Below are 9,806 nucleotides of genomic sequence, written 5' to 3'. Positions count from 1 at the left end.
TCCTCATTGTGTTACCTCCTTATCATCATTGTAAAGGCAATTGTCACCACTCCCTAACTAAACACTCATCATCACTACACTCTCATCATTATCATTACTTCTTGATGTTCAATACAAAATCTCAACATATACATTTATCTTCACTACAGAATAATTTTCATTGCCCCTTAATCTTCATTACTCCTTGTTTCAGCTACATCCGTATCTTCCATTCATTCTTATATCTTATATTAATTACATCTTTACAATATCTTTATATCTTCTCTGTTCCGTCTTTTGGAAAATTGAAAGTGAGAGTAAAGGATTTCCGGCCTTCTGCTCCCTCCTCTTTAAGTCGCCTTGTACGACACGCAGGGAATACGAGGCAAGTATACTTTCTTCCCTATCCCCAGGGATAACAGCATCTGGTGTTCCGAGACGGTCACCCATCCAAGTACTAACCAGACCCAACGTTGCTTAAATTCTCTGATCGGACGATATATATATATATATATATATATATATATATATATATATATATATATATATATATATATATATATATATATATATATATATATATATATATATATCATATATATATATAAGACTGAAAACAATGAATTTCCCAAATAACAAAAATGGAAGCGCCGGGGTTTGAACCCGGGACCTCTCGCATGCCAAGCGAGTGCTCTACCACTGAGCTACGCCCCCAAGAACATATTTTGTGACATAGTATTATATGAAGCACTGAGATTACCACGGCAAAATAGTGTTTGACCGACCGTTGCCGACTAGCCGGCAAAATAACCACAGGGTAATTCTCCATGTTGCTGTCGTGTTTTCCTCTCAAATTTCTACGAAGAAATGAGTTTTAATCTTTTATTGTCGTTGCAATAGACTGGAACTATGTAATAAACTGGAACTAAGCAATAGACTGGAACCAAGCTGACCTGGTATGAGGTCAGAGCCCTCATTATCATCCCTGCTAACTACCGGAAGCAGATTAAGTCGTTCCACAACCGATGTCCGGCCCATGTTAACTCTGATGTGCCCAGCAGTTGGAGGAGGATCGCCAGAAGCTTCTGGAAGATTTCAAGGACGTCTTGGTGGACCTGACCCTTTCAGATAAGGTCGAAAACCCCAATTTATTGTGAAGATCTTTACTACAACGTTGGATGAACATACTGAATGTTGCACACATGTGATGCGGACAAAATGAAAAAAGAAAGAGACAAAAATTATGTCTGGTGTGGGTCTCGAACCCACGACCTTGAGTTTATCAGACTCATGCTCTACCACTGAGCTAACCAGACAATAGAAAATTCGTCTGTTTCTTCAATTTGAAATAATGAAAATCTTTGCGAGGCAGCGTTAAGAAAAGAGAGATGTCTTTGACGAAATTTACTTGCTTGACTCCTTCTTCTGTTCCTCATTATCGAAAGTAAACATACTGAAGGATATATATATATATATATGTATATATATATATATATATATATATATATATATATATATATATATATATAGATATATATATATATATATATATATTTATATATATATATATATATATATATATATATATATATATATATATATATATATATATATATATATATATATATATACATATATATATATATATATATATATATATATATATATATATATATATATATATATATATATATATATATATTCCTATGAGTCCACGGGGAAAATGAAACACAAAAAGTTCCCAAGTGCACTTTCGTGTAATAATCACATCATCAGGGGAGACACAAGAGAGGAATATAACAGTCAGTTGATATACATCGAAGAGACGAAACTGGGACGCCATTTGGTAAACATGTGATTGTCCAAAATTGTGATCCTTTCCAATATATATATATATATATATATATATATATATATATATATATATATATATATATATATATATATATATATATATATATATATATATATATATATATATATATATCGAAAAGGATCACAATTTTGCACGTGATCAAGTTTATTCTTATGAGTCCACGGGGAAAATAAACACGATAAGTTACTAAGTGCACTTTCCTGTAAAACTCACATCATCAGGGGAGATACAAGAGAAAAATATAACAGTCAGTTGATATACAACGAAGAGACGGAGCGAGGACGCCATATGGTAAACATGTGATTGTCCAAGAAAGACAACAAGCGTATCATAAACTTATTATGTGGACAAGAAGGTGAATTGTTTACAAATTCTATCAACATTAAAGTTATCCAATCTGTATAGACCATCACTGATATTAAGATTATAATTCTTTGTGTATTGAAATTTCAATGATGCCCAATTGTGTATTATATTCATCATATTATAATGCAATTGTGTCAAATAATGGAGATAAAGAATGAAAGATAAACTATGGCCATGATTTCTACCAGCTCAAGTGCATTAGATATGATGGACAATTCAGTTTAAGTGAAGATGCCCAATTGTACATTATATGTATCATATGGGACATTTCAGTTTGTAGTGAAGATGCCTTACTTTGTATTGTATATATATTCCAAACTAATGTTGGCAAGTAGTGAAAAAAAAGAATTAGAGATCATTAAACTCTATGGCCGTGATTTCTTCCAGCTCAAGAGTAGTAGATATGGTGGGCAATTCAGTTTACGGTGAAGATTCTGTATTGTATATATCATATTGTACTCTAGGTGTTTCAAGAAGTGAAGATACAGAAGCCCTCTTTCTCAATCCTTGCACCTATCTCTTGACCTCTTGCCTCCTTCTCTCATACATCTCCCAGTCATTTGCACTATTTCCCTGCAAAACTCGTCCAAATGCTTCTCTTCTCTTTTACTAATATATATATATATATATATATATATATATATATATATATATATATATATATATATATATATATATATATATATATATATATATATATATATATGTGTATATATATATATATATATATACATATATATATATATATATATATATATATATATATATATATATATATATATATATATATATATATATATATATATATATATATATATATATATATATATATATATATATATATATATATATATATATATATATATACTATATATATATATATATATATATATATATATATATATATATATATATATATATATATATATATATATATATATATATGTATATATATATATATATATATATATATATATATATATATATACACACAAACACATATATATATATATATATATATATATATATATATATATATATATATATATATATATATATATTAGTAAAAGAGAAGAGAGGCATTTGGACGAGTTTTGCAGGGAAATAGTGCAAATAGCCTTTTAGGTTGGCTTTGGATCCGCCCTTGAACGTAGTTTGGAGGATTTGGGGGATCAGGTCAATAACGTTAAGTTCACTACAACCTCATATTCACTAACGTGTATCTTCACTACTAGGTTATTTTCACTTAATTATATCTTCACTATACCCTCTTCTTCACGACTCCGTTATTTCTACCATACCATTATCATTGTACTCCCTGATGTTCACTAGAAATAGTTCTTATCTTCACTACATAATCATTTTGAATAAACTTTACTCTTTAATAATCCTTATCTCTACTACATTCGTATCTTCACTACATTCGTATCTTCACTACAACCTATCTTGACAATATCCTTATCATCACTACACTCTTCTTCACTACACTCTCATCTTAACATCATCCTTCTGTTTACCGAACTTAGTTTAAAGTCTGACTTGAACGTAGCTTTGGAAAGTTTGTGTTCCTCATTGTGTTACCTCCTTATTATCATTGTAAAGGCAATTGTCACCACTCCCTAACTAAACCCTCATCGTCACTACACTCTCATCATTATCATTACTTCTTGATGTTCAATACAAAATTTTAACATATACATTTATCTTCACTAGAGAATAATTTTCATTGCACCTTAATCTTCATTACTCCTTGTTTCAGCTACATCCGTATCTTCCATTCATTCTTATATCTTATATTAGTTACATCTTTGCAATATCTTTATGTCTTCTCTGTTCCGTCTTTTGTAAAATTGAAAATGAGAGTAAAGGATTTCCGGCCTTCTGCTCCCTACCCTTTTAGTCGCCTTGTACGACACGCAGGGAATACGAGGCAAGTATACTTTCTTCCCTATCCCCAGGGATAACAGCATCTGGTGTTCCCAGACGGTCACCCATCCAAGTACTAACCAGACCCAACGTTACTTAACTTTATATATATATATATATATATATATATATATATATATATATATATATATATATATATATATATATATATATATATATGTATATATACATATATACATATACAAGACTGAAAACAATGAATTTCCCAAATAAAAAATGGAAGCGCCGGGGTTTGAACCCGGGACCTCTCGCATGCCAAGCGAGTGCTCTACCACTGAGCTACGCCCCCAAGAACATTTTTTTGGACTTAGTATTATATGAAGCACTGAGATTACCACGGCAAAATACTGTTTGACCGACCATTGCCGACTAGCCGGCAAAATAACCACAGGGTAAATCATGTTGCTGTCATGTTTTCCTCTTAATTTTCCACGAAGAAATGAGTTTTAATTTTTTATTGTCGTTGCAATAGACTGGAACTAAGCAATAGACTGGAACTAAGCAATAGACTGGAACTGTGCAATCGACTAGAACTAAGCTGACCTGGTATGAGGTCAGAGCCCTCATTATCATCCCTGCTAACTACCGGAAGCAGATTAAGTCGTTCCACAACCGATGTCCGGCCCATGTTAACTCTGATGTGCCCAGCAGTTGGAGGAGGATCGCCAGAAGCTTCTGGAAGATTTCAAGGACGTCTTGGTGGACCTGACCCTTTCAGATAAGGTCGAAAACCTCAATTTATTGTGAAGATCTTCACTATAACGTTGGACGAACATACTGAATGTTGCACACATGTGATGCGGACAAAATGAAACAAGAAAAAGACAAAAATTATGTCTGGTGTGGGTCTCGAACCCACGACCTTAAGTGTGTAAGACTCACGCTCTACCACTGAGCTAACCAGACAATAGAAAATTCGTCTGTTTCTTCAATTTGAATTAATGAAAATCTTTGCGAGGCAGCGTTTAGAAAAGAAAGATGTCTTTGACGAAATATACTTGTTTGGCTTATTCTTCTGTTCCTCATTATCGAAAGTAAACGTACTGAAGGATATATATATATGTATATATATATATATATATATATATATATATATATATATATATATATATATATATATATATATATATTATCCCTGGGGATAGGGGAGAAAGAATACTTCCCACGTATTCCCTGCGTGTCGTAGAAGGCGAACTAAAAGGGAAGGGAGCGGGGGGCTGGAAATCCTCCCCTCTCGTTTTTTCTTTTTTAATATTCCAATGGAAGAAACAGAGAAGGGGGCAGGTGAGGATGTTTCCTCAGAGGCCCAGTCCTCTGTTCTTAACGCTACCTCGCTGACGCGGGAAATGGCGAATAGTATGAAAGAAAAAAGAATATACATATATATTCAATATATACTTCCCACGTATTCCCTGCGTGTCGTAGAAGGCGACTAAAAGGGGAGGGAGCGGGGGGCTGGAAATCCTCCCCTCTTTTTTTTTTTTTTTTTTCCAAAAAAAGGAACAGAGAAGGGGGGCAGGTGAGGATGTTCCCTCAGAGGCCCAGTCCTCTGTTCTTAACGCTACCTTGCTGATGCGGGAAATGGCGAATAGTTTGAAAAAAAAAAAAATATATATATATATATATATATATATATATATATATATATATATATATATATATATATATATATGTATTGGAAAGGATCACGATTTTGCATGTGATCAAGTATACTCTTATGAGTCCACTAGGAAAATAAACACGATAAGTTCCCAAGTGCACTTTCGTGTAATACTCACATCATCAAGGGAGACACAAGAGAGAAATATAACACTCAATTGATATACAACGAAGAGACGTAGCTAGGACGCCATATGGTAAACATGTGATTGTCCAAGACAGACAACAAGCGCATCATAAACTTATTATGTGGACAAGAAGGTGAATTGTTTACACATTTTATCAGCATTAAAGTTATCCAATTTGTATAGACCATCACTAATATTAAGATTATAATTCTTTGTGTATTCAGAAATAGAAGATTCAATGATATTTCTCGTGGTGCTGGAGTTAGAGTTAATAACTGAGATGGCATTATTAACTCTAATTCCAGTACCACGAGAAATACCATTGAATCTTCTATTATTAAATACACAAAGAATTATAAACCTTAAGGAAGCAACATGGTGGTCAAAAATAAGCTTTAGGAATGAAGTTTATGAATGGAATATCAGTGAGACGATCCAAATGACGAATGAATGAGAGCGTAGTCAACATACAATATAAAAGGACATATTATGAATGGCAGCCAGGCAAGTAACGGCCCAACTGAATGGAAGGATTTAAAAGTTCGCGTTATATGACGAATTTTGATAGATTATCCAAATTTCCATTCCAGTTATGAAACTTAATGGTTGTGTTCAGTTCTAGAGACAAAGTTTAAAGGTTTGTGTTTCAAAGATGAACCACAAAGGATATCGTTAAATTAACTGACATTAAAATTTGTCAATTAAGTAAATCATTTTGTACAATAGCTGTAATTTGACAGAGTTAAAAGTTCGCATTTTCATTACAATTCTAATTCAAAAGTTTGAGTTTCAATGATGGTTTGCACAAGCTTAACGTACATTTAAGTTTTGTGTTTATATGACGTATCTTAAAGGACTCTGGTAAAATAACGCAGCTGGAAGGTTTACGTTCAAATGACGATGTTTAAATGTTTATTGATGAATGGCAGATTTAAATGGATAGATTTTAAGTTCGCGTTTTCATGAGCGACTTTAAACCTTGTGGTTGAATGTCACAGTTTAAATGTTGGTATGTACAATGTTGACCAGATGGCGGTAGTGTGTAGACACAGCCATACCAGGTCGTATTTATCATCATTAAAGTCAGTGAACAGTGACACATTTCCTTCAGCCTCCCGTGCATCATCGCTGACTGTTTCAAACAGAATTGTTGTTTGTCTTTCAGTACTTAATAACTCTTCAGATGTCTTGTGTTTAGCAGATTGGTTGATCTAGACGGGCGGTGGATGGTATGTTCAGAGGCTGTTTCATGTTACATCATAGAAAACTGCTACCGCCCAACGTGGGTCTCGAACCCACGACCCCGAGATTAAGAGTCTCGTGCTCTACCGACTGAGCCAGCCGGGCTTATACACACCCTTGTTCGAGTGTATATGTGTGTCTAAGCGAGGTTAATAACCACCATCATTAACCGCCTAACAACGCTGTATTATCAGCGATAACGTTCAATAACTGACCTGAGGTCACATGATAGATACATAAGGGGATCCGACCATGACCTTATCAACGTCCTGAGACCCCGGCTGATGTGTCAGGTTAGATAAGAGGCATAACATCCTCTCTGTCTGATGTTGTGAGAGTAAGACACTAATGGTTAGGAGGCAGCAAGTGTGTCTGGAGACACTCTCCTCTCTGTCTGATGTTGTGAGAGTAAGACACTAATGGTTAGGAGGCAGCAAGTGTGTCTGGAGACACCCTCCTCTCTGTCTGATGTTGTGAGAGTAAGACACTAATTGTTAGGAGGCAGCAAGTGTGTCTGGAGACACCTCCTCTCTGTCTGATGTTGTGAGAGTAAGATACTAATGGTTAGGAGGCAGCAAGTGTGTCTGGAGACACCCTCCTCTCTGTCTGATGTTGTGAGAGTAAGATACTAATGGTTAGGAGGCAGCAAGTGTGTCTGGAGACACCTCCTCTCTGTCTGATGTTGTGAGAGTAAGATACTAATGGTTAGGAGGCAGCAAGTGTGTCTGGAGACACTCTCCTCTCTGTCTGATGTTGTGAGAGTAAGACACTAATGGTTAGGAGGCAGCAAGTGTGTCTGGAGACACTCTCCTCTCTGTCTGATGTTGTGAGAGTAAGACACTAATGGTTAGGAGGCAGCAAGTGTGTCTGGAGACACTCTCCTCTCTGTCTGATGTTGTGAGAGTAAGACACTAATGGTTAGGAGGCAGCAAGTGTGTCTGGAGAAGGGTAGTAGGTGGTGGGGCCAAGCCTGATGTGTTGATCAAGTAAAATATGTATCATAACGATTAGTTGGTTGGCTGGTTAGTGAGGATTTAGGCCCATCAACTGCCAGGGTCAATAGACACGTGAACTGCTGCAAGTTACAACTATCATGTCAATAGTCTTTAACTCCTTTAGGTGTTGATGATAATTCTAATACCACATACACTATATATACCTGGCCCTAGACCCTTACATGGGTACATCATTGATTATATCACGGAACTGTTGACGTAGAAAAACACGAATAACATTTGATTTTATCTATAATATGGATATTTTGGTTCATATCAACTAATCTGTAGAATTCATTCAATGGTTTTTATCAAAAGCATAAATATCATAATAATCAATATAGTTTATCAGTTACTGATAAAAGTAATACAAAATGAATCTGAAAGAGTGATCATAACGACATTATAAATACAGTTCTGTAAGTCTTCATTTCAAGAAATTAGTAGCAGTATGATTTAAGACCAGTAGGTTTCCCTCGTACCATAATGATTTAAGACCAGTAGGTTTCCCTCGTACCATAATGATTTAAGACCAGTAGGTTTCCCTCGTACCATAATGATTTAAGACCAGTAGGTTTCCCTCGTACCATAATGATTTAAGACCAGTAGGTTTCCCTCGTACCATAATGATTTAAGACCAGTAGGTTTCCCTCGTACCATAATGATTTAAGACCAGTAGGTTTCCCTCGTACCATAATGATTTAAGACCAGTAGGTTTCCCTCGTACCATAAAACCTTTTACGAAGTAAATCTTGAAAGTGATTTAATATTTCTGAAGGATAATGGCTATACCTATGATGACACCAACTGTTTATGTAGTACAGTAAAGGAACCCTACCCATTTTTACTCTCCGTATTAACGTTATTCATTTTTCCGTTCTTTGTCCTATAAGAAAACCTTCATATACAAACAACAAGAGTGACAAGCTTATACATCTACTTTCCATAATGGCTGGCAAAGAATCCCCGGCTCTGCTGTCAACGAGGGCTCAGGCAGCAGCAGTGACGCCCCTCCCAACACCTTGGCCCATCTAAATGATTGATCTGATTTGTGCCGCTGTCATCGACTAGTTTATTGTGCTCACTATGAAGAAATAATGCTCATATTTCATTAATGTTATCAACATTATCGGTCATTCTATTAACCTTTCTTCTGTTGAGCACCATCTGGCCAGTACTTCTAATATACTAGTCCTTCTGTCTGACACTCAATTGTCTAACAACTGTGTTTTCAATAACCATTTAACATTTCTAACAATAATCATTTACATTGTCGTTACAAAGGAAGTCTGTGCTTCTTCCAAAATCAACAGGCCATTTGCACGTCTCATGAACCTAGAATGTCTAGACACTGACGTTATCTGGTTGAGAATCTGTCTCCCAACCAACACTTCTGTTTTCACCTCCTGCTCTCCTGACTCTTCACACTGTATATCTTTCTTTGACTGTCTATATTTCCTCCACGAGGCAGCGACATTCTCTCATCCTCAAGCGGAGGTTCTCTACTTGGGAGATTTTAGCGCAAATCACAGAGAACAGTTGGAAGGTCCATACGCAGATATGTATATTTTTTTTTTTTTTTTCCAAAAGAAGGAACAGAGAATTGGGCCAGGT

General features: G+C 35.1%; 2 non-coding genes across 2 annotated transcripts; both read right to left on the bottom strand.

The window, feature by feature from the left end:
* Positions 1-1,223: 1,223 nt before the first annotated feature.
* TRNAI-GAU (transfer RNA isoleucine (anticodon GAU)) lies at positions 1,224-1,295 on the bottom strand. The gene has a single exon. It is a non-coding gene; the product is annotated as a tRNA-Ile (tRNA).
* A 5,934-nt stretch (positions 1,296-7,229) lies between these two features.
* TRNAK-CUU (transfer RNA lysine (anticodon CUU)) lies at positions 7,230-7,302 on the bottom strand. The gene has a single exon. It is a non-coding gene; the product is annotated as a tRNA-Lys (tRNA).
* Positions 7,303-9,806: the final 2,504 nt, after the last annotated feature.

Source organism: Panulirus ornatus, chromosome 70 (assembly GCF_036320965.1).
Source record: "Panulirus ornatus isolate Po-2019 chromosome 70, ASM3632096v1, whole genome shotgun sequence".
Taxonomy (NCBI): Eukaryota; Metazoa; Arthropoda; class Malacostraca; order Decapoda; family Palinuridae; genus Panulirus; species Panulirus ornatus.
Note: the sequence above shows the minus strand (reverse complement) of the source record. Positions and strands in the feature narration are given on the sequence as shown.